At 40.7% G+C, this 26,540-nt stretch overlaps 1 long non-coding RNA gene across 1 annotated transcript in view; it reads left to right on the top strand.

Annotated features, from left to right (window-relative positions):
* Positions 1-26,540, top strand: part of LOC147824686 (uncharacterized) — a 104,359-nt gene that overhangs the window by 1,291 nt on the left and 76,528 nt on the right. The window lies entirely within an intron of this gene.

Genomic DNA, 26,540 nt, shown 5'->3' on the forward strand with positions numbered 1-26,540 from the left:
CCATTTGTTCAAGAGTTTGGTTGAGTTCTAGTATTTCATTGTTGATTTTTTATCTAGTTGATATGTCTATTTGTTAATGTTTCTTTCAAATGAACTAATTGCTAAGGCTCACAATAAATCTACACAAACCACTGTAGAAACCCACAGCTCTAAAAAGTACAACTACACACTTTGGCCAAAGCTATTCATGGCTGTTGTCCAGATAATTATGGACAGGAAAATTTTGAAATAAATAGAATCAGGAAGGCATCAAACAGGGATGAGTTATGAGCTAATTGACCTTGAGTAACTGGATAGATGGTGGTACTGTGACGATGATGGTGCCCAAGTTGAAACTTGGGAGTCATCTTGGATTCTTTAACTTTCCATACCTCACAGACCATTGACTAACCTGTCCTAGTGATTCTAATGCCTAAATTGATTTCTCAAATTCATCCATTTCTGCTCATTTCCTCTGATTCTCTCCTAGTTAACGTGACTGTTCTTGCTGCTATGGATCACTGCTATAGTTCCCTAGCTCACCTCCCTGCCCCCAGACCTGTCCTTTCCATCCCAGGATTCACACCAAAGGCAAAGTCTTCCTTAGAATAGTACGTACCATCCCATCACTCAAAACCCTCCAAAAACCTCTACCTTAAACCTCTGTCTTAAGTGAAATCCAAATATCTTCCCAAGCACTCCCTCTGGGCCTCATTTCTGGGCCTCATTTCTGGGCCTCATTCCCTACCTTCCTACTTCCATGCTCTGGCTACCCTAGTCCTGACAGTTCCTTGAGCAAGCCCTCTCTGACTTCCTCAAGTCTGAGCTAGGCCCCATGTAAGTGCTTCCACAGCATTCTATACTCCTGCTGTGACCACAGTGCATTATCATGGTCTTTGTATTCCACACCAAGCCCTACAGGGCAGGGACTACCTCCATCTTGATCTTCATTGTACCAAGGACTGTAATGGGCACTATGGTAGGCACTTCATTAAAAAATAATGGGCTTACAAAATAATGTGTCATCAATGTAATAGCATTGCTACTTGGAGCAAATGAGGTATACACACATAAACTCTGATCAGTAGCTGTCACACACAACCATCAATACTCTTTTCCCATCCTTGCCCCTTTTCAGTTCTTATACTGATGTTCTGAGTTCTAGTTCAAGTTTTGCTTCTAGTCAGTTACTTGGCTCCTCTGATTCTGTGTTACCCTTCCATAAATGTGACTAAACATCCCTAGTAAGCTAAAAAGAAAATTAGGAGCCTGTTAATCCACTTCCTCTTTCCCCTTCCCTGGCCACCTCCTCCCCTTCTAAGAATGAAGACAAGGACAGCAAGAATAAAGTCCAAGCTCCTCCCCAGACCTTTCCAATCAGCTGCAGGGAACATTTGACAAGCTGTTAGAAAAGATTTTATTCTGCCCACACCCTCAAGTCCAATGAAATTCCTTCTGGGGCCAATTCCTTCGGGTCCCTTAATGGGCATATGATGTATACTGCGTGAATCCTGTTGCATGACAACCTAGCAGACTCCCAGTGCTTCCTTGTTCCAAGTCTGAGTCCTGCCTGAGTGATGACAGACCAGTTTCCCCCACACCCTTGGTCTTGCCACTCTGCCATCACTCTGTGTGCAAGGAGAGGGGGTGGAGGAGAGGGTAGGGCAGGACAGGCTGTATGGAAAGCTGAAGAAAGGTGCATCCCACACCCTTACAGCTATTGTCACACTGTTGTGACTGCCAGCTGGGAACCTGGGAGCCTTGGGTACAAAGCAAGAAGGAAGAAGGAAGCAGGAGAGGGCCCTAGATTCTCATATCATGGCACATTTGGAGGTTAATCTTCACTCATTCACACCAACTTAATTTAAGAATTCCAAAGCTCTCATCATCTACAGTCTTGTCCCCATGGACGATCTTGAATCTACACTAAGATACAGAGTGATACAGAAGCAGGAAAGAAGTTAGTCACTAACTTTGGACAAGGTAGAGACACCCACAGAAATTCTCATCCAATCAAGAAAAGTCCATTCTCTGGGTTTTCTCTCTTTCCAAGATTCAAGGGCCCATGAAAGCACAGGACCCACTATGCCAAAATAAACTCCTCTATCAATTTAGTATTACTATGCCTGCCAATTTCTTTTTTAAATGTGGATGCTCATAGCAGCATTCTTCATAGTAACCAATGACTGCAAATAAACATTGGAATGGATAAAACAGTCATTGTTTATACACACAACTAGAATGACCACTTAACAAGGAGAATGTACAAGTTTTTCCAACATCATGGGTGAATCTCTTGTACATCATAATGAGCAAAAGAAACCAGACATAAAGGAGAACTGCTGCAATATTCCATTCCCCTGAAGTTCAAGAATGGGCAACATAATTATATTAGAAGTCACAGTAGTGATTATCCTTGGGGAGATGAGTTAATGCCTGGAAGGGACACAAGTGGAGGTTTTGAAGATTCGGGCTACTTTGTTCTTTGTGTAGGGGATGGTTGCATAATTGTGTTTACTGTGACTATTCATTGAGTTGCATACCAATGACTATGTGCTTTTCTGGATGTATGTTATATTTTAATAAAATCTATGCTAAACTCAGGTCAGAACTTGCTTTAGCTACACGGCTATCTTTCAAATCACAGTAGAAAAACTTAAGGCAGGGAGGAGAAGAGGGATGTTTCTGTTCTCTCATTCTCTCCTTTTAGAGATGTCTTACTACTTATTGAGCCATATGATAAAGCATAGAATTTTTACATATGATAAAGTATAGAATTCAATAAATTTTTTAAAATGTGGAGTAGTAGGCTCACCACCACAGTGAGGATATGGAATGTTTCCATGAAACAAAACATTCCCTTGTGTTCTACAGGTCTGTTCCCTTTCTGACCCCTGGCTATCATTGACCTGTTTTTGGAAACTTCACTATAATTTTGCTTTTTCTAGAATTTCATATAAATAGAGTCATGGGATATTATCCCTACAATTATTTTCTTTGAACATGGCAATGTACAGTAGGTCACAATTAGGGTACACTGAGTGGATACACTGTATGGTATTTCCAAATATCATTCTCTCTACCCTGACAAAATGCACAGGGTCCTTCACAAATGTTTTATGTTAAGTCAAAATTGATGAAAAGCTGCACACCCTAGACCCAAAGAAGGATTATGTGAGGAATGAGTTGTACCTCATGCAGCCCCAGAAGAGAGAGCCATGTCCAGGGGCAGTGGCATAGAGGCCATGTGCATCTTAGAAGAAGGAATAGTTCTCCTAAGTGGATTCTGTCAAGCTCCAGATGCAATGAAACCACTATAAGTTCCTTGTTCAGAGAAGACAAACAGACAGGCAAGGTGGCTGACCATCAAGACATCACAGAAGGGACCTGGGCAGAAAACTGGACTCGGTGTCTTCTAATGTCTATTCTAAATCTAATAGTCCACTATAGGTAGCTGGGTTCTAAAGTAAATCACAAATACTTTCAACATCAATCAGGATGAAGCAGAAAACCATACTGGTCAAAACATACACTGGACAGAACACTAAAATCTCTGGCTACTGTGAAGGGCTTTATTTTAAGATTAAAGAAGCTACTGGAAGGCAACAAAAACATATGAAACACTTATAATTAGAAGATCACAAGGCTGCATTTTTCCTCATCAATTTTATAAGCAACTTCCTGATTGAAAAATTAAAGTAGGAAGTAGAAGAAATGTTCTTCAAAGCTACTTCTCTGTGGTCACCAGACTCGAACCTCCTCTGACCAGTTAACAGACTGGGCTTCGTGGACCCTAGCTCTGTGAACATAATTCAGGAAACATTAGCTGGGCCTTCAGGGTGCCCAGTGAAGCATTGCACAAGAAAGGACATGCATGAAGACATACCTGTCTTGGAAATAAAATAAATATGTGTACAACCCCTATCCAAAGCCAGCCATACTGGAGAAAAAGTAGGGACACTATGAGACTAGAAGAGAAGGCATTCTGGCCAGAGAAGTTAAGGCTTGCACGAGAGTAGATTGCTAGCCCCTGAAGAACAGATTGATGATTCATGATAGGTTGCAACAGAATGGCATACATAGGAGTATTTTCCAAAAGTCAGATCTTCTGTTTATTTATTTTTAATCTTTTTAAAGAATAAGTGGACGTATTGGGAGATTACTAGGAAATATTGACTTTAATCCAGCTTCTTCAAGGGACACTTAGAAAAAAAAATAACAAAAAGAATTGAGATTCCAAATAAATGGGCTGTATTTCTGAGATCATGAGAACTTTGTTAAGGTGTCTTTGTGGAAAATAAGATTATACTAAATCAATGGTTTCTACCTGTCTTTCATCGAACCTTGAGAGCATGAGGGAGCAGGAAGGACATCCCCTACTCGCTAGGCTCAAAGGTTCAAATTTTGTGTCTTGATTGCACTTCTAAGTCAGGTTTCATTTGACTAAAGAGTTCTGCTACTATAAAGTGTTAAAAAGGGGGGCTTACTAAATATTTAGTGGGATTGTCCTGCGTCCTGAGCCCAGGGCTTGAATAATGATCTGTCCCCTTATAGTACAAGTTCAAGATTATGACATTATTGCTTAACATTATTATAGAAGTGTTTGTTTTCTCTATTTTTCATCTTCAGACTTAATATTTTCCAGCCTGATGTGGTGGTGCACACCTATAATCAAAGCACTTGGGAGGTGGAAACAGGAGGATCACTGTGAGTTCAAGGCCAGCCTGGACTACATAGTGAGTTCAAGGTCAGCCTGAACTACACAGCTAGACTCTATCTCAAAAACAAAAAACAAGCAAACAAACAAAACCAGAACAATAACAATGACAAAAATATTTTCCCATTTTCCTTTCCTGCCTCACTATTTTCTCATATTATTTTTTCTCTCGTGGACTCTATTTTCCTATTTGCCTTCCTTCCTTTTTAGTTATGGCATAGAAAAGAATTAACAAGGATATCTAAGACTGTTTCCCTAAAAAGACCTGCTTTCAAGGTTGGCCCTTGGGCGATGTCTGGGAATTTGAGATTTGGAAGAGGATTCTCATCATTCCTGGAATGGTAAGAATAGCTTACTCTGCTAAACCATTTGTACCAACAGCGTGGTTTATGCTGAACAACTGCTTTCCTTCTGAGAGTAGGGAGAGGTGCTAGGAAGAGGTGTCTCTGTGATCAATGGCAATAAAAGACCTTGGATGTCTAGGCTTGGGCAAGTTTCTTTGGTAGATGAAGGAGCCAAGGACATAACTAACACCTGGCATATTTATTATTTCTGGCTTATGTCTCTTGAGAAGTTGTACTTGCAGAAAGATCCAGTTGACTGTCTTTTCCTACATGTAGCAAGCAGCAAAAATTTTTGTGAGAAAGATATCCTTCTTGCACCAACATGCAGAAAGAATCTTTATCATATGCAAAAGAATGTTTCTGTAATGAACCAGCACAAATAAACTTATAAATAGCCTTTATCTCCATTAGTTTTATATCCCCTCCATATCTCTTAGTGACCTCTGGAATTTACTGCTTCTGTCCCACTAGATCTGTCCTACTACAAATTTTTTCACAAATTTATCATTCTTTGTCTAAAAAGTATAAAAGCTTGGGAGAGCCCTGGTGTACATGTAAGAATTAATAAAATATGCATGCTTTTCTCCTGTTAATCCGTCTTGTGTCAGTTTGGTTTATGGACTCAGTTCCTACTAAGAACTAAGGTGAGTAGGGTGATCCACAGGCAACAGTTCATACATGCAGTCAGTTTGTGGTCAGAGGACCTAAGTGTGTCCTTTCATGAATTTCCTGGTAGAAGATTCCTGGAAGTTCACTGTTTTTGCTTTGGAGCCTCTCAGTGTAATAAATCACAGCTGTGATTAAGATGGTATGCTGAGTCTTGTGTGTCCTCTTAGTGGCCCAATGAACCTTGGGGCTACTCAGGAACCCCAGTACAGAGCATCAGAAGGGGACCTGACTCTGAAATATAGCTAAGTGTTGTAGGAAAAGGAGAGACAAAGATCATAGAAGATGACCATTGGGTGTCAGGATGGCTATAGAGATACGGATGGTATAAAACTGTGGCTAAAAAAAATAAATAAATTAAAAACAAAGCAAAACAAAAAAAAACTGTGGGTAATGAGTAACTGTCAGGACAGATCAAAGTTACCTAAAGGAATTTGAAAATGGTGGTTCTGACCCCAGAAGAATTGGCTGTGGGAGCCCTGGGCTGCTTTTGGTGGTGCCGGCTGAAGGGATAGAGAAACACCTTTGATTTTGTTCTGTTTTCCAGGCGGGAGGAGAAAGGGGCTGACCAGTCCAAATGGTGAACTCAAAATGTTAAAAACTTGCATTTCTGGGCCGGGGGTTTAGCTCAGTCGTTCCGGCGCCTGCCTCACAAGTGCAAGGTCCTGAGTTCTATCTCCGGTACAAAAAAAAAAAAAAAATTGTGTTTCTATTTCCTCCAAGTGGGAGGGAAAAAATCAGTTCCTAGGTGGGCCAGGAATGTAACTCAGCGGCGCCATGCCCGCCTGGCAAGCACAAGGTCCTGAGTTTGATTGCCGGTACAAAAAAAAAAAAATGATGTCAGTTCCTAGGAGCAAAACTTCGATAAACCAGAAGGGGCAGGAGAACGAGAGGACTGTACAGCCATTTATTCACATGCCCCCTCCTTGCCTTCCAGCAGAGACATCCTGGTAACTGTGTTAACTCCACAAGTGGCAAATTCACCAGTAGAGGTTTGAGTAAATTTGCAATGAGAACAAAAGGGATTCTGTTGTTAAAGTACCAAAAAAGTTTGTGGGATTGCATCTGGGTTTGTGGTAGGAACTGATGAAAAGTGTTAAGAGCTTTCTAATTTCAAGAATGCTAGAGGCATTCCAATCAGGGAAAATTGCAAAAGAAATTTTAAAAGTGAACTAGTTTCCCTGCTGCTTGCTACTGATGCACAACTTAGAACTTAAGGTCTTAAGTATTAGAAATAGAATATGTCTTCATATCGATGATTTTTGCTACGAACTTTAGCCTATTGGAGCTTCTGGGACAAGATACTCTACATAAAAGAGAGCCACTTACCAGTTGTTTTTAAAAGGTGGTTTTTAGTCGTTAACAACCTTTTATAAATCATTATTATATCTTGTGAAATCTCACCCCTTCAGCTGGTGATTTTCTAGCCAGCTGTACATGTTGTTCATTGGTCAACTCAGACTCTTTAAGAATGGAGCCACACAAAGGGATGAGGAAAACCTTGGTTGTTGCTGCACCCAGAACCCAGAAGCAGCTATTTTGGCCTCCAGTGTCTTACCTTTTCTATTGTCAGAGAAAGGCCTTTAGCCCTTTTGCAATCTTGAGCTCTTTGATCCTGACGTCACTCTGAGCTGAAGCCTGATACCATCTGCTCCAGGTGCAGGGTTGGTGACAGGGCTTTGTAAATACAGGACACCCCTTTGGGGGTGCAAAACCATGAGATTATCATGGATTCCTGGACCATCTGGGTCACATACAAATGTCCACAGGAAAGGGACCCTTTGGGACCTTTTGGGACCCTCTGAAATGGAGCTGCTAATAGCTCTGCATTTCTGATACAGAGACCACTTGCTTTAAGGGATTATTGCTAGAAGTAGCAGGTGGGGAGGGCACATCACAAGGACTGTTATCCTTTTACTTACTACTGACAAATGGGCTCTCAGCCTCTCTTAGAGAAGCTTCATTGCTGTTGACTGTTTCATCTGCAGCTGGGACTGGGTACAGTTTGCAAGCATGGACTAGAAGCATGGCTCCTCCTCTAGCTCCAGGGCCATACTCCTAAGCCAGTTTGGTTATTAAATGTATCTGGGGCCAGGAAGTAAGTGACCATTTTCCAGTCTGCTTGGGATAAAAAGGGATGGAACCTTACATAGAGCCAGGCTGAGAATTACTTATGAACTTTTCTTCCCTTGGGCCTAAGGCATCAACTTAGGTTTAGGACAGTTCTGGCCAGTGGGGTGCAGATGACGCATTGGCCTTCCAGGGCAGAGAGAGTGAATAACAGGTGGATCAAGGTGGTCAGCCCCAGAAAGCACACCTGCAAACACTGAGTTGACAATGATTGGGTCATTTTGTGCAGGGCCTACATCATCCAGACAGTGCGGGCTTGAGGGACCTATCTATCATGAGGTCTCCCACTATAGGCCTCCAGTTCCAACTGATTAACTCCATTTGGTCCTTGGCTGCATGATTGCCTGAGGCAGTTGTGGGTTGCTAGTCAGTGATGCTAGTTCACCTGTCTAGCCAGCGTGGCCAGTTTCTGGAAGTGTGCTGTGTGAGAAGTCCTGCTGTCTGCAGGCAGGTGTTGTCAGGTCTTATCACAGGTCCTGCAGTGAGTTGAGTTCAAAGATTTCCCTGCAGTTTGGAAAGGCAGCACAGAATTTCTGCTTCAGGAAGAAAAGAAGCTTCCAGAAGTAATTTTGAAAGACAAAAACCATCAATGCCCTCGCTGCCTCCTTGCATCTCTTCAGGAGCTGGGGGTTCTGTTTTCTTTCTGTAGTTTCAAAATCAGTGTGCTCCAGCTATCAATGAGAACTTTACTTTTTTAGAATCACCCCTGTCACCCAGACCTCTCACCCAGATGGGTTGTATGCAAGAGGGACAAAAGCATTTTCACAGAAAAATAGTTTTATACAATTTAACCTGAAAGATGCACCATGTTCAGGAATTGATCAAGCTTGAAGAAGAAAGCAACCTGGCTTTCTAAGACAGATATTTATGGTAGGTGGGAATTGTTTTAACTGGTGAAGTACAAAACCCCTGAAGGGGATAAGATCAACTTCAGGTGGGCCTCTCCCTACTGCTTGGGGTCCTGCTGACCATAATTTTGTTCTAAAGATTCCTTGGCCAAACTTGATGTGATTTGGGAAGAGACTGGAGGAGGTTTCCCACCACTCCCTAACTGGTAAGTGTGGCTCATTGTGCTAAACTTTTTGTACTATTATGGTTCATGCTGAACACTTGTTTTGGTTCAGGAAGTCTGGAATTTTGGTACGTGCTAGGCAATGGTACCTGTGTGACTAATCCCAAAAAACACCCTGGACACCTGGGCTTGGTTGAGCTTTTTTGGTAGCCAATATATCACAAATTGTTGGCAGGAAAAATGAAGCATGCCAGTTTTCTGAAAGGCTGAGGCAGGAGGATCATTGCAAGTTCAAGGCCAGCCCAGGCAACTCAATGACTTAGTGGACCCTGTCTCATAGTAAAAATAAAAAAGAGGGCTGAGGATGTTGTAGGAGAGTATGGAGGCTCTGGGTTCAAATCCCAGTACTGTGAAAACAAAACAAAAGTTTTAGAAATTATCAATAGCTTTTTCTTTTCTCTTTTCTTTTCTGCTTTTACTTATCAAGATTGTCACAAACCTTCAACATCTAAAAAAAGTATTTAGAAAGAACATGAGGCCTAGAATCAGACAGCCTTGAGTTGGAATACAGGTTTTGCTTCTTAGCAGTCAGGCAACTATGGGGCAAGGGCTTAATTTCCTTGAGGCTTACTCTTCTGCAAAATGGGATAATAACATCAGCCTTCTAAAGTTATTAAGATTAAAAATAATACATGTGAAGCATCTAGCTGTGTACCTGAAACCTGATAGAAATTCTATAAATTATAGTTGAGGATTATTGCATTATTGTTAATAGTATTAGTAAATTGAAAGAGGAAGAAGAATCACAAATTTTGCCTATGTTTCTACCTGGAGAACCCTAGTGAAACTGGTCTGGCAGGTCCCTTGTGAAACTAGCATTAAAATGTCTTTCTCCCTAGAGATGACAAAAAAATATCAAAGTCAACAACTGTCACCACTGACATGAGGCTTTCAGTAGAATCCTGTGTGAGGTTCCTTTGCACACAGCCTACCTGTGACTCACTAAACTGGGAGACAAAGAATAGAAATGGCTTGATTCATTATAACATCTCACGAATGAGATAAGGGCCAAGGAGGCTAAGAACAAGCCCTGTATTGGGGTGGGGAAGGGAAAAGAAGTTTCAATGAAGAGAATGAGGAATGAATTGCAACAAGAAATGTACAGGGGTGAAACCTGTCAGCTTGTGACCAAGTCATGGTGATACCTTCTTAGCTCTATTATCTCTTAGAGAAAACACTGAAACTTGGGACCAAACTGCAGTAGCTAGAAAATGTAAAGACAAAAGAGAATGAAACTGTAACCATAAGCAGGACAAAACTGTAACTATAACCAGAAAGCCATAGGCAGTCAGGGAGCATGGAGTAGGCTGGAAGGGCACTTGCTGTAGTCATTTTCTTGTTTGGCCCCAGGGGTCTGCAAAGGCCCTTCAGGGACTCCACAACTCATCAAGCATTCCTTCCTAGAGTGAAGCTTACCGCATGAGAAACCTATTCAAACTTTTAATCATTTATTGTTTCAGTGTTAAAGATCGGAAAACCAGTCATATAACCATTGCCTGTCTTTTATAGATGGGAATCTAAAGCCCAGAGAAGATGATTAATTTGTTCAAAGTAACACAGGGGCTGACCAAAGTTTCTAACTCATAGATCTTGCTTCCCTATCCCATTGCAGAATATGAGCCACATACTAGTGACTTGTTCTAGTTCATAGATGAGGCCAGGTATGGGGTTCTATCTTTTCTAAGCCCAAAGACAGTCAAAGAAAACCTTTCTCTCTCTCTCTTTTTTTTTTGGTACCGGGGATCAAATTCAGGTGTTGGAACCACTGAGCGAAATCCCCAGCCAAAAACCCTTCCCTTCATTAGTGAGGCTGTAAGATTTGGAAACTGGAGGATTCCCACTTCTGAAACTTGATCTCCTAAGATTGCCCTTGCTTACTTACATTAGAACTGACCTCTTCTCTGCAGCCTCTTGACCCAGGTGGTTGGCTCCTCTGGGCTTGGCTTGGCCCATAACTGTGAGATTGAGTGAGAGGTGTCTGGGCTCTCCCATTCCCTGTTTTGTTGGCCCTCACTGTCCTGAATGGGATCCACAATCTCATTCATGAGAATTCTCAAGTTCTCAAAGCTGGAAGAAAACTATGAGATCATTTAGTCAAATTCCCTAACTTTGGTCTGTCCCGCCGCTCCTGGCCCAGAGGTAGGGGCTTCTGAGCTGCCATCCCACTGCTCCTGGTCCAGAGGAAGGGGCTTCCAGGCCACCGTCCCTTCCGATGCTCCCAGCCCAGAGGAAAGGGATTTTGGGCTGCCTTCTGTCCCACCGCTCCCGGCCCAGAGGAAGGGGCTTCCAGGCCACCATCCCTACTACTGCTTCTGCCCCCTGTCCCACCTCTCCCAGCTCAGAGGAGCTGAGCCGCGCAGGTGCCAACAGCACTCCTACTGCCTCCCCAGTCGAAATGAGAAAATATGTAAATAAGTCTCAAAACCAGACTTCCAGATCACCTACAGCAACCCCAAAGGGAAATGAGATGGAACACTCTGATACTCAACCACCTGGACCCACTGAACTGGCAACAAAAGGGGATCCGGAAAAAATGAAATCAGAAATAATTTCTCAGATAACAGGAGAAATTGTGCCCCTAGTGCAAGATTTGATTAATAAATCTAGAGAGGAGCTCAGGAACATGATGGAATCCCAACATAGGAAACAAATGGAATCCATAAAACAGATGCAAATAGATATTCAAGACATGAAAAACTCCATTGAAAGTCTACACAGCAGAATGAGCCAATGTGAGGACAGAATTTCAGATATAGAAGATAAGATTGCAATTAGTGACCAGGAAAAGAAAAATTGCTTCAAAATTATAAGGGAACATGAGAAATCAATCCAGCAGCTGCTAGACGATGCAAAGAAGAATAAGATAAGACTGATTGGAGTCAACGAAGAAACAGGAGAGAGTGCAGATGACATAAAAAAACTCTTCACAGAAGTCATGGCAGAAAACTTCCCAAGCAGGGGAAAAGAACTTGACATACAGATAAGTGAGGCATATAGGACTCCAAATAGCCTTGGTCAAAAAAAATCTACACATAGGCATATAATTGTTAAGATTCCAGAAACACAACAGAAGAACAAAGTTCTACAAGCAGTCAGAGAAAAGAAACAAATCACATACAAAGGAAAGCCCATCAGAATCACAGCAGACTTCTCAACAAAAACCATCAAGGCAAGAAGAGCTTGGAGTGACATATTCCAAGCCCTAAAAGAAACCAGCCTCCAACCCAGAATGATGTACCCTGCAAAGCTATCTTTCAAAATTGATGGAGAAATAAGATACTTTCATGACAAAGAACACCTTAGGAACTTCATGAATACCAAACCAGCACTCCAAAAAAATTTACACAATATCCTAGGAACAGACATTGAGGATCACAACCCCAGGAAGCAAAGCAGAATGAACACATCTGGCATGACAAGAAATTAAATGTAAAGGGGGAGAACCCAACAAAAAGAAAAAGTCATGGAAATGACAAGTCCATACGTTTCAGTTATAACCATCAATGTTAATGGTCTCAATTCACCAATCAAAAGAAATAGATTGGCAGAATGGGTCAAGAAGCAAAATCCAACAATATCTTGCATACAAGAAATACACTTAATTCAAAAGGAAACTCATAGACTGAAAGTTAAAGGGTGGAAAACAATACTCCATGTGACAGGAATGCAAAAAAAAGCAGGAGTAGCTATCCTCTTTGCAGATCAAGTAGATTTCAAACCAACACTGATTAAGAGAGACAAAGAAGGACACTACATCCTTGTAAAGGGAACAATCCAAGAGGAAGAGATAACAATCATAAATATCTATGCATCAAACACTAGTGCACCCAACTATATAAAACAAATACTAACGGACATGAAAAGTCATATATGCACTAATACAATTGTAGTGGGGAACCTCAACACCTCACTGTAACAAATAGATAGATCAACTAGACTAAAAATAAGTAATGAAATACTAGAACTCAATCAAACTCTTGAACAAATGAACTTAACAGATGTTTACAGAGTCTTCCACCCCACAAAATCAGAATACACATTCTTCTCAGCTGCACATGGGTTATTATCCAAAATAGACCACATACTCACACATAGAACATGTTTAAGTAAGTGCAAAGGAATTGAAGTTATCCCCTGTATATTATCAGACCATAGTGAGATGAAATTGGAGACCCATAGCAAAAGAAAGTGGAAAAATTTCATAAACACGTGGAAATTGAACAGCACACTTCTGAATAACCAATGGGTCACAGAGAAAATTAAAGAAGAAATCAGACAGTTCCTTCAATTAAATGACAATGACAATACAACATATCAGAATCTATGGGACACAATGAAAGCAGTCTTACGAGGGAAATTCATAGCAGTGAATACGCATATTAGGAAAGCAGAATGAGCCCAATTAAACAACCTGATGCTGAACCTCAAGCTTCTAGAAAAAGAAGAGCAGAACAACCCCAAATCTCATACAAGGGAAGAAATTATAAAGATCAGAGGAGAAATCAATGCAATGGAGACTAAGAGAACAATACAAAAAATCAATGAAGCCAAGAGCTGGTTCTTCGAAAGAATCAACAAAATTGACAAACCTTTAGCCAACCTTGTCAGAAAAAGGAAAGAAAAGGCCCAAATCCATGCAATTAGGAATGAAAAAGGTGAAATTACAACAGATCCAGCAGAAATACCTACTTCCAGAACCTATATGCCAATAAAATGGAAACCACAGAAGAAATGGACAGATTCCTAGATACATATGAATTACCAAAGTTGAACGAAGAAGGCCTAAAAATTCCAAACAGCCCAATATCAACCAATGAAATTGGAAACGTAATTAAAAACTTAACAACTAGGAAAAGCCCAGGCCCTGATGGTTTCAATGCTGAATTCTACAAGACATTTAGAGATGAACTGCTGCCACTACTATTTAAACTCTTCTGTGAAACTGAAAGGGAAGCAATATTCCCAAATTCATTCCTGGAAGCAAGCATCACCTTGATCCCCAAAGCAGAGAAAGACCCAACTGAAAAAGAGAACTATAGGCCAATCTCACTAATGAACATAGATGCAAAAATCCTTAATAAGATACTGGCAAACAGAATGCAGAAGATCATCAAGAAGATCATACACCCTGATCAAGTGGGATTCATCCTAGGGATGCAGGGATGGTTCAACATATGCAAATCAATCAATGTAATACACTATATCAATAGGGCCAAGGACAAGAACCATATGATTATCTCCATAGACACAGAAAAAGCATTTGACAAAATCCAACATGCATTTATGATAAAGACCCTGCAAAAAATTGGAATAGATGGTCTCTACCTCAAACTGATAGAAGCCATCTATGAAAAACCAACAGCCAATATCATACTAAATGGTCAAAAACTGAAATCATTCACACTAAAATCAGGAACAAGACAAGGATGTCCACTATCACCACTCTTATTCAATATAGCTTTGGAAACATTAGCCACAGCAATTAGACAAGAGAAAGAAATAGAAGGAATAAAGATAGGAAATGAAGAAGTCAAATTGTCATTATTTTCAGATGACATGATACTGTGTATAGAAGACCCCAAGAACTCCACCAAAAGTCCTCTAGACTTAATAACCAAATTCAGTCAAGTAGCTGGTTGCAAGGTCAACACACAAAAATCAATAGCTTTCCTCTACATGAATGACAGACTCACTGAGAGAAAAATAGGGCAAATAATTCTTTTCACAATAGCATCCAAAAAGCTGAAATACCTAGGAATCAACCTAACGAAAGAAATCAAAGACCTCTTCTCTGAAAACTATGGCACTGTGAAAAGAGACATTGAAGATGATATCAGATAATGGACAGACATCCCCTGCTCCTGGGTAGGAAGGATTAATATAGTGGGGAAAGAGGAACCCTGCTCCACTGCTGGTGGGAGTGTAGACTGGTGCAACCACTGTGGAAATCAGTATGGAGATACCTCAAAGAACTAGGACTGGAAGTCCCATTTGACCCCGCTATTCCACTGCTGGGGATCTTCCCCAAAGAATTAAAAGAATCATACCACAATGATATATGTGTACCCATGTTCATAGCAGCGCAGTTTGTAATAGCTAAAACTTGGAAACAGCCCAAATACCCATCAACTGGAGACTGGATAAAGAAAATGTGTTTTTTTAATAAAATGGAGTACCACTCAGCCATAAAAAATGAGAAATTAGAGACATTCATAGCTAAATGGATGCACATTGAGGCAATATTCTTAAGTGAAATAAATAGGACACACATGCATAAATACTGAATAGTTTCTCTAGTGTGAGAAACTGAAAGTGTAAATAAGGACTAAAACATATAATAGGTAATGTGAAATAGGAAGAAAAGGGGCAAAGGAGAAGGAAATGGGAGGGCTAGGGGAAAGGATAGAAGGGAATGGGATTAATATGAGAAAATGGAAAAATAGGAACAAAATCTTTGTAGATAGGGAGGAATGGAGGGGTTGAAGGGAGGGCTAGGCAAGGGTGGAAAATAAGAACCAAGAGAGATTATGGAAAGGTGCAAATTTCCAATGATGAATGTCATTATATTGTAGACCTGAAATGTACCAATGATTAGAATGAATAATCGATAATGCAAAATAGTAAGAAAAGGTTCACAGGGGTACGGGTAGTGGGAGGGGCAGGGGAAAGGAAAGAAGGGAAAGGAAAAATGATGAGAAATGGAAAAAATGGAAATAAAGTCTTTGTAAATAGGGAAAGGTGGAGGGGGTGAAGGGAGGGCTAGGAATGGGGAAAAAATAAGAACCAAGATTCATCATGTAAAGGTACAAGTTCCCAATGAGAAATGTAAATGTGTTGTATACCTAAAATGTACCAATAAAAGAATTTGAGAAAAAAAAATCCCCTAATTTTGCAGATTAGAAAATCTAGGTCTAAGAAGGTCACATGAATGATAAAAACCCACAGATTAAAATCAGGTTCAAATCCAGCACCCTTTCCAATAACCACACCATCCCTCTCTAATTTAATTCAACTCAGTTTAAATCAACACAAGCTTATGGAATGTCTTCCATGTGCATTTTAGGAAAAAAAGAGCAGGAGGGTGGACACGTGGAAGGAAGCAGAAAGCACAAATCAGTCTAAAACAAGCTGCAAGGGAAACAAGGGTATGAAGAGAGCATCTATTATCCTTAAGAAACATATTCCTGAAGAAAAGATGAGACTAATATATAACACAGGCAAAATATAAGCTCTCTAAAAAGGAATGCACATGTTAGATTAAAGCAAAGAAAGTTTAAGATGCCCGAAAAAGGTTTCAAGGAGGAGGTAACATTTAAAACAGTTTAAATCATTCCACAGCCATTTCAATTCCCTTCTAGCTGACCTTTAGAAGCTAGAAAGCTTAAAACCTCAGACTCCCTTGAAGCTGGGGGTTGCTAGGTGACTTTGTTCTGGCCAATGAGACATATGCAGGTTTCTTCTAGGACAGTTTCTGCCACTTCTGCCTCTCTTTCTTCCTAAAACTGTAAAATGCCTACAGCTCAGCAGCTGTCAGGCAGTGAGGAGTTGGAAAGGGCTAGGTTCCTGGATGGAATCCCTGAATCCCTGAGCCGCCATACCAGCCCTACCTGCTTGCCCCTGAACTTCTTGCTGCACAAGATAAACAAATTCTTGGTTCAGCCAGTGTAGCAGAACTTCTTTTACATGCAACTGAACCCAAACCTGAGTGGTTCACAGGCCATGGGATTTTGACAAACAGAGGCAGCAGAAAGGTGTGAGTGAGGACTCCGGGAGGAGGAAAGCATGAGGCATGGTCTCCTCAGAGAATAAAAGGGCAAAGAAGAAGCTCAGAAGAGAAGTTGAGAAAGGCAGGCTGGAGACAGGGATGGAAGACTGGGAAGGTCCAGTGTGGATGTGTGTGTGCTTCCTTTCAAAAGCAAGTGCTACTGAACCAGGCCCATTTTCCTGGCCATACAGTATGCCAATCATGGAAGCAATGACTTTGGTAAAAGAGAAAGAGTTTGTTCACCAGGTGGCCAAATGTGAGGAGAAACATCTCTCAGACTCAAATCTGCCTCCCCAAAAGGGGTTTGAGGTATTTATGAGATGAAGAAACAGGGTGGTCTAAGGTGTGGGGAAAGGCAATTGGAGATAAGAAAAAGTGATATAGGGCCGGGGATTTAGCTCAGTTGTTCTGCCACCTGTCTCACAAGCGCAAGGGTCCCGAGTTTGATCCCCAGTACCAAAAAAAAAGAAAAAAAAAAAAGAAAAGAAAACTGAAAACAAAGAAACAAACAAGAAAAGGTGATATAATCCATGGTCTGTGTGCACATAATCATACTTCATGGCTCTTCATAGGATGTGTTCAGAAAATGGCGTTAGCGTGATCTGAGTTTTTTGGCTCTCTGACATCAAAAGATCACTCATCGAACAATTGGTGCAGGCCCAAGTCAGTGACTTTGACAGGTTTGAACTAGACAAGGCTATCTCCAAGTCCCTAAAACAAACAAAAATTTAAAACAGTTGTTACCAAGGTTACCATACACTAATGGTATTATCTATAGTAAAGCTAGTAAGAATCCATTCCTTTACTGTTTAGTTAACTTCTAAAGTAATGAGGAGTAAGTGCACCTGGAGAGTTTATCCAGGGCTTTTCCCCCTTAGTTTCAAAATAAAAAAATGTGCTTTTTGGTTTTAGACTTCAATTAAGGAGGAAGAATGGCCCAAACCAAAAGAAAAAATTACAAATTTAATTATGGAGACTGGATTATCCAGAGAAGAAACACTGGAAGAAGTGAGTGCACTGTTCTTGGGAGCTGAAATTGCTTCTTGGCACAGAACAGCAGGTGGCTGAGTGAGTGAGGTAGGCTGAGCCAGGCCTGAGTGAGCCCTGGATGAGCAAGGCAGGGTGGCTGCTGAGAGCCTGGAGCCAGAGTGGGTGGCTTCCTTCATTCTAATCTGCAGTGTGTACACTGCGCTCCTGTTTGCTTAGGATTTGCATGGGACACTAGGAACCACAATACCGCAAACTTGCTCACATTCTGAAAGCCGGGCTTGTATGGTGTCACTTTCCTCCCACCAGCAATTACCAGGCTGGCAAACCACAACAGCTTAGTTTAACTGAGCCCTCTGGCTTCTAAAGTGTGCCCTATCTTCACTACAGCACTATGCAGGCCACAGATGTCTTCTCTAAGAATGGCCAGAGATGAAAGACATTAGAAGACAAATGTGTATAAAAACAAAACATGGCCTGAGGTCACTGATAGGAAAAAGGAAGCAGGAAAGATACCGAACCTCTTATGGCTCTGAACAAGTTCAAAATCTATCCAGGAGGGGTAGGAAAGAAACATTTGCTTGGTTTCACCTTTTTGTGTGTGGACTTGGCCTTCTGTATCTGCTGACTCTGCAGCCCTGGGTTCAACCAACCTCAGATCAAAATATTCAGAGAAATATTTTGGACTTTATTGAACATGTACAGCCTTTTATCCTTGTCATAGCCCAACAAGATAGATAGCTACTGATATAAAACTTGCATTGTATTAGATATTATAAATAATTAAGAGATGATTTTAAAGTATACAGGAGGATATTCATAGCCTATTTGCCAAATACTATGCTCTTTTATATAAAAGACTTGAACTTGGAAGATTTTGGTATCCGCAGGGGTCCTGGAACCAGTTCCCCCTGGACACCCATGGACAGCTGTGTGTCTCTGATCATACAATGGAGTGTCAGAGGCCAGGTAACAGTGGAAAAATACTAATCTCCATCAGCTTCCACTTTGGTGTGTGAGCTCACAAAACAAAACAGAACAATATCAACTCTATCTCTCCCTAAGCCTCAAATTCCCCTCAAACTTTTACACATTAAAAGGTTTGGGCCCAGGCCAGGGATTTAACACAGTGGTGCCACTGTCTGCCTTGCAAGCAAGGTCCTGAGTTCAATCCCCAGTACCAAAAAAAAAAAAAAAAAAGATTTGGGACAGAAAAACAGTCTTATCCTCTTCAAACATTTCTGATTGATAAATAATAATTGCATATATGTATATAAATATTTATGGAGTGCAATATAATATTTTAATATATGTTTATGTGAGGAATGATCAAAGCAAGCTAATTAACAAATCCATCATGTTACATAATTTTTTTAATGGTGAGAACATTGGAAATCTACTCCTTCAGTAACTTAGAAATATGTGATACTCTTCAATAAGAATTACCTTTCTGTGCAGTGAATCACTAAGCCTCCTGTCTACCTGAAACTTTGGGCTCTTCAGGATGCTCTGACCTCAGTCAAGCTCTCCATGTGGCAGCAGAAGCTGGAGAGCTCTTTGCACATCTATGCACCAGACCTCAGGTTTTGCATGTTTGAATCTGTTCTGAGCCCACTTTTGGTTCTTCCAGGGCAAGAATCCTGTTTTCTCCACAGTCAGTATACACAGCAGAAACTCAATAAATCTTTACCAAATAGATCAGTGAGCTGCCATGGTTGTTTCTTGAAAGGGTTTTTGGAAAGAAGTGGAGATGTTCTCAGGACTGGGACCACAGTAATAAGTGGCACCATAATTAGCAGTAAATGTCACCATTGTTAAAGCACTCCCAGGCTACACAAAGTCAGTTGGAAGAGAGAAGGAGGCTAAGTCAGTGCAGGTTTTTGTCAACTAACTGTTGATCACAATCTGTAAGAAAGTTACTAACCCTTCTCTGCTTTCTACTCACTGCCCCATGGACTCAGTGAAGGTCTTGAGAAATACTAAAGTAAGATATCTGCTTAGTTTTATCCATGGATACCTATTTCTGTGTTTCTGGGAAATACCTATAAGCATAAAAATCACTTAAGGAACACTGGCTTAGTGTAAATGGTTTCTATAGTGAAGTTTTCACTTACAAACTACATTGGAGATGTGAAAATCTTCTCTAGGACCAAGAATTATTGGTCACTGCATTAAAAAAAGGACAAGATATGGAAATGATGGCAGATGCAATAATTCAGACCATTATTATTATAATTATCTCATTCATTTAACATCTACTCAACACCATTATCTACCATATGTCAAACACAAGGGATATAATGATAAATGAGACAGAGTACCCTCTCTTCAGGAGACTGCTACCTAAGGGAAAAGAGGAAATAAGTATAGAATAGTGTGTTAAGTAGAAACATATATTATGGGAAGACAGAAGGTATTTGGAAACTAGATCTTGAATAATAGAATAACATTACTAATTAAATCTTTATATAAAGAGCGATGGAGAAATACAGTGAATGTTTAATTTTTAAAGTTTATTACAGTAAAAGACATTGTCATTAATTTCCCTAAAAATACTCCCTCATCACTTTGATACTTATCTTATCATTCTTGCCACTTTCTGAAGCAGTTCTGGAAGTATACTTTCATGTCTTTATGAGGTCAAAACTATAGTGAATGCTGCTACTGAGTACCATTCAAGAGAAAGGCAGGCTTATAAAATACTACAGTGTGTCCTCATCCACCTTATTCACTAGATCTGGTACCAAATGTCTTCTGGCTTTTCCCCCAAATCAAAATGACCATGAAAAGTAAACATTTTGTGTTGATTCAGGACATCAAGACAGCCACAACAGTGCAACACAAGACTTGATAAAGGACTTCCAAAGCTGCTTCAGAAAGTGGCAAGAATGATGGGATAAGTCTGTTCAAAGCAAGAAAGAATATTTTGAGAGGAAGTAATGGCAATGTGTTCTTCACTGTAATGATTTAAAAAAATTTAAATACATACCTATTCTAAGCACGTTACATATATTTCCTTGCTTAAATCTCACAACAGTCTTACTATGCACCTTAAGTACCTGCATTTTACAAATGAAATCAGTGAGGCTCAGAGAGGCTATGTTTCTTGCCCAAAGTCACACAGCTAGAAATATAGTACAGTTAGGACTCAAACCCGGGCAGTCTGGCACCCAAGTCCATGCTTCTCAGAGTTAGTCTGCACAACCTCTGTAGGGATGAACAGTAGACCAGATAGAGAAGGACGGAAACCTTCTAGCCAAGGGAAAGGGAGAAAAATAGCAAGTAGTTCTGTGTGCGTGGGGAGAAACAGCAAGTAAGGTAGATAGAGAGATTGGGTCAAGAGTCAAAAAGTGTGAGGCAAATAAACAATCAACCCCCCAGCCCCCAATGGATGTTGTGGTACATGCCTGTAAGCCCAGCACTCAGGAGACTGAGGCAAGAGGATCACCATGAATTCCAGGCAAGTCTGGGCTACGCTGTGAGTTCAAGGCCAGCCTAAACTATATAGCAAGACCCTGTCTCAAAGAAGAGGAAAAACAAAACAACAAAAACCCAAAAAAAAACAAAACAAAAAAAATCCCGTGAGAACTCATGAATCCATACAGGGAAGTTCTGACTGTATCAGGTGGACTTGGTTCCTCAGCCTTTCCAGTAATATCCATCAGGCAAGAGAGGAAAACAGGAGCCTTTGGGCAGGTCTGGGAATGCAGGCTGAATCATCTCCATGAATTTTTGAATCTCCTCCCACCATCTGAAAAATACATGAAAACCTCTCATTTTGTACCATAACGGCATTGTGTTAATTTAATATGAAAAGTTTCAACCACTCAGCAGTTAAAACAACATTTTCACATGGAACTCCAGGAAGATCTCCCTTTGTTTCTTGAGTGGCCTCAGGTACCCCCGGCAACTGGGGACATCACTGAATCCCAGCTGCAGACACAGCTGAAAACCACAGAAGTCATTTAAGATGATAGAGCCAGAGACAGATGGGAGCACATCAGGGTTTTCAAAAGATAACTCTTCAGAATAATAAGATCCTAGAAATGACTCAAGTGCCCATCAAGGGAGAATTGGTTAAATAAATGATATTCACATAATAGAACTCTGTGATATTTTTAAAAAGTGAGCTCAGCCTGTACAGGTAATGAAAGCTCTAGAAGGTAACAGTAAATAAGAGTGAAGTACAGCCTAGTGTGGACAGTGTATTCCCATTTGCATGTGTTTTAAAGAGATCCCTACCTACAGGAGTTTGCACAGGCAGAGAGAAGTCTTGGAAGGGTGTACAACAAACTCTTCAGTGAGTACCTCCATAGGAGGGGACTGGGTTATGTGGGGGTTTTGTTTTGTTGCAATTCTGGGTTTGAAAGCAGGGCCTTGTACAGGCTGGGCAAGCACTCTACCACAGAGCTACCCCAGCCAGTCCTGAGGGAATGAAGGGAGGGAATTTATTTGTCATTGCATAACTTTCCATATGGTTTGAATTTATAGCTCATGCGTTATTACTTTTAAAAAAAAAGAGGAATAGTTTAGTGAATTTTGAACTAGTTCAACAAAAAGTTAAACACTATTGAAAAAGAAAACTTGAAAACCTTGGCAACAGTTCATTGTGGGTGGTAAAATAAGAGAGCAATTATAGAGAAAATAAGAAAGCAACTATATGATTTTTTTTTTTTGGTACTGGGGATCGAACTCAGGACCTTGTGCTTGTGAGACAGGTGCAGTGCCGCTGAGCTAAATCCCTGGCCCAAGAAAGGGATTATAGAAAAAGACCTATTAGAAAGTAACTGTCCCAAATGACAAAAATAACTAAGGAAGCAGCAGTAGGGCCAAGAAGGAGGACTGAGAGACAGATAAGGAGTGGAAACCTCAGGATTCAAAGGCAGTACTTGTAACAGATGTTGGAGCTAAGAATAACTTCAGTTGTGCCTGCAATCTCAGCCCACTGGGAGGCTGAGGCAGGAGGATTCAAAGTTTGAGCCCAGCTTGGGCAACGTAGAGATTTGGTGAGACTCTGTCTCAAAATAAGAAAGAAAAAAAGGGCTGGAATGTAGCTCAGCGCAAAGGTCCTGGGCTCAATCCCAGGTATCACCCCCTCCTCCATAAAATAAAATAAAATTTAAAAAAAGAATGATGTCAGTGTTAGGAAAGATACAAGAACTGGTAACTACGGAACTAGCTGAATATATTTAGTGAGTTCATTTTGGGACACACAGGATCCTAGGCCACTGGAATAGAGATTACCCATTAGAAATGCAAATCTACAATTTACAATAATCAACAATCACTTTAACCTACTGACGGCAAGTTACCAAGTTCTAACAGAATTAAGCAGGAAAGGTGATCACCTTTCTGGGTAGTGCAGAGTTAATGCAGCAAGCCTGAGATTGCTGTTCTTAGAAGGCCTGCTTCCCAGGGATGGCCCTTCGCTGATGTCTGGGAACTCGCCCAGTGAACAGCTCCCTATGCTGATATGAAGCTTGCCCTAAATTAAGGGTGGCTCAGTGTCTCCACACCATTTATGCAGACACCATTTGTACAGATTTTCTGTCTAGAAGCCCAGATTTTTGGAACATAGATCATGCCTATGTAACCAGTCCTATAACACAGCTTGGACTCTGAGTCTCAAGTGACTGTCCCTGGTAGGGAATATCTGACATGGGTTCTCACAATTTGTGTGGGACTTCAGGAGGGAACCCTTGGAAGCTGGCTCTTGGTTCCTCTGAACTTCGCCCACACATCTTCTCACTTTGATTTCATTTTGGATCCTTTCCCTGGAATAAATCTTAGCTGTGAGTACAACTATATACTGAGTCTTGTGAGTCCTAGCAAATTACCAAGCCTGGAGTGGATTTGGGGATCTCTGACACATCTTTCTGTGCAGTGGAGGTGAGCCGGAAGACATACTCAAAATGTACATCTCATGGACACTCCGTAGTCATCATCTACACATCTCTCTCATTCTCTTAAAGTTCCAAATGAAGATATCATTTTTAAATGTTTAAGAAAAGCCTGGAGCCTCTCATAAAAAAGAGATGTTGCAAGAGAGGTGTGAGCCTGCGGCTGTGCTGGCCTGGGACTGTGCCCGACTAGCTCTGCAATGTGCCCCGGCCCAAGTGGCTCATCTCTGGAGCCTGAGCAATATGCATGGTGATGACTGCATAACCTGTAAATGCCCAGTAATTCTGACAGTCTATGACTCTGCAATTACTCCATGTTGGAATGGTTTGGGATCATCTGGAGACAAATCTCAACCAAAGAAACAAAGAATGATAATCACAAAGCCTATAAAAGAAGGCACAGGATGAGTCTTCCAGCCCTGGCCAGAATCCAGAGTAGCCCCAATTAAATAGGGTGATGAGTGAAGAGTGATGCACTCAGGACTTTTGATCTTCATTATCCCCAAGCTGTCCAGTTTGGGCATCTGCTCACTCTCCCAGCCAGGCCCTGGCTCCAGGGGTCTCAGTCATAAAGGAGTGGCAGGGAGGGGCTGATGGGACAAGCAATGGTTCCTTGTGTTGGTGGCTTCTGAGAATTGAGGAAGGGCAGAAGGAAGTTGGTGGCCTTTTTATTCTTTACATTACAGGAGTCTTTGTTTTGTTTTTTTGCTACCACACTTTATAAGATATTATCATAAGCTAGGGTAGAGAACAAGGCCTAGCAAGCCCTTAATTGTCAATCCCCACCATCCAAGGGGCTGACTTCTTCCCATGGACATTGGCCACTTTATTTTCTCCTTTTATTCATCCCAGAATACTCCTCAATCCTCCCAGGAAAACCTAGCATCACCAGTTTTAAAAGTAACCGCCCTACTAGCTACAAATGGGAGAGATTATTGGATTAGGAAGGGAACAGCAAGTATGCTACTCACACCCAGCTTCGTACCTGCACATATAAGTAGGTCATTGTTTTCCTACAATTATAGAAACCACCTAAGTCTCTGTAAGACTCAGTCCTTTCTTTTTTAGAGAATCCTTAGTCTCCCTCTGATATAATTATCTGAGTTTAGCCTTGTCTAGTATCTGGGTCTTTCTCTTGGCAGTTTTCTAAGAAACCTCTATTCTTAGTGTCACCCAAATTCTATTTCAATTCAAACTAGAATAGCCTCTCTCTATGCCATTACTTTGCAGAACAACTATAGTTCTGAGTGGTTAAAATCCAGAAAGCCTTGGTTTCAAGTGCTCCTATAAACCAAGAGATCATAAATGAGGTTAAAATAAAAGCAAACAGCATTTTCATTTGGGTACAGAACAGATTTACAAACCAGGAAATACAGGTTCAGTTTGAAGCTGAAGTTTTCCATCAACAGGAAGGAGGACTGGGTTTCTAAAGGAAAATGGGGATGTGGGGGAAAGTGAAGTAACTGATTTTGAACAATTTTCGACTAGTCCCGACAGTTAGACCAGCTGTTCTGAGTGAGTTTAGGTTGGTCTATTCATATATAAAGTAAGCATGATTGGTTGCTAGGGGGCCATTGCAAGGAGTTATCAGTAAGTAATAAGTCTTTTGAGACAGCCAGCAAATAACAGAAGTCTGAGGATTGGAAACTGTCACAACCTGAGGTCTTTTAAGCACATTCTTTCCAAACAGCATTCATTATCTGGGAGTTAAAGATTGTTGTGGTCCATATCTGTGAGTTATCTGTAGCCTGTTAAGTGCAGTCCCTGAGTCTCACAGAGAACCTCTGCTCTCTCTCTTTTGACCAAACCACACCATCTTAACTTTTATATTCCCATGGCTTTGGACAGGTCACATAATCTCTCTGAGCTTCATTTTCCTCACTGGTAAAATAGGACAGATAGGAGGAGGAAATGTAATTATTCATTTGCCACACTGGGCCTCATATCTGTCACATGGCAAATGAGGAATAAAAGGTGGTCACTGTGATTACATGACTCGCCTTCCATTACTGAGGCATTTGGGGCCTCTGTTGTCCTTAATCTTTGAAGTTCAGGTTTTGGAGACTCCTACACTGAAAAAAAACTACTGACTTTTCTAAACTCTTTCTGTTTTATCTTTTATTTTTTATTTATTTATTTTTGTATTAAATTCTTTTATTGGTACATTGTAGGTATACAACACAATTACGTTTCTCATTGCGAATTGTACCTTTACATAATGCATCTTGGTTCTTATTTTTTCCCCATTCCTAGCCCTCCCTTCACCCCCTCCACCCTTCCCTATTTACAAAGACTTTATTTCCATTTTTTCCATTTCTCATCATTTTTCCTTTCCCTTCTTTCCTTTCCCCTGCCCCTCCCACTATCCCTACCCCTTTGGACCTTTTCTGTTTTATCTTTTATTAATGCACTACTTATTTCCTCTTTTCTTATCTTCCCATGAATTATCCTCTAAGACATCTGAGTCCTGTGAGTACTGTTGGCCTTGGCTTAGTAAATTTTATTCTAATTATACTCTCCATACTTCCTCCTCATCCACCCCTTTTTAACACTTCATCTATATGAAGTTCATAGAGGAGCTGGCAGGCAACTTTTTCATGTCTGATAAGACACATTAGATTTTTTCTTCATATGAGTCACTAGGAGTTAATGATTAATGAAAAAATGCAGGAAAATTTTGTTTCCTGATTTAGTTCTGAGTTTTATAATATCTGTAAGAAGGACATAAGGCCAACTAGGATATCTATAACCAATTGTCTTTTTTGGTCACATACTTCCTGAAGGTTTCTTTCCTTCTGAAGTTCTTTCTGTTCAAGTTCAACCTCTACTACTGGAATAACAATGGTCATATGACATATTGTCTAGTTGTATGGGTTTCTGGGATCTGCAAAATTAAGTATGAAACCCCTGTCACAAATCTAGCTCCAAGGTAAGGCAAAGGAGGGCTTCTAAATGTTTGATTCAAAAAGCTGTAAGGTTT

Source organism: Heterocephalus glaber, unplaced genomic scaffold (genome assembly GCF_053883595.1).
Source record: "Heterocephalus glaber isolate CG9 unplaced genomic scaffold, H.glaber_assembly_v1.0 deba00001532, whole genome shotgun sequence".
Lineage (NCBI taxonomy): Eukaryota > Metazoa > Chordata > Mammalia > Rodentia > Bathyergidae > Heterocephalus > Heterocephalus glaber.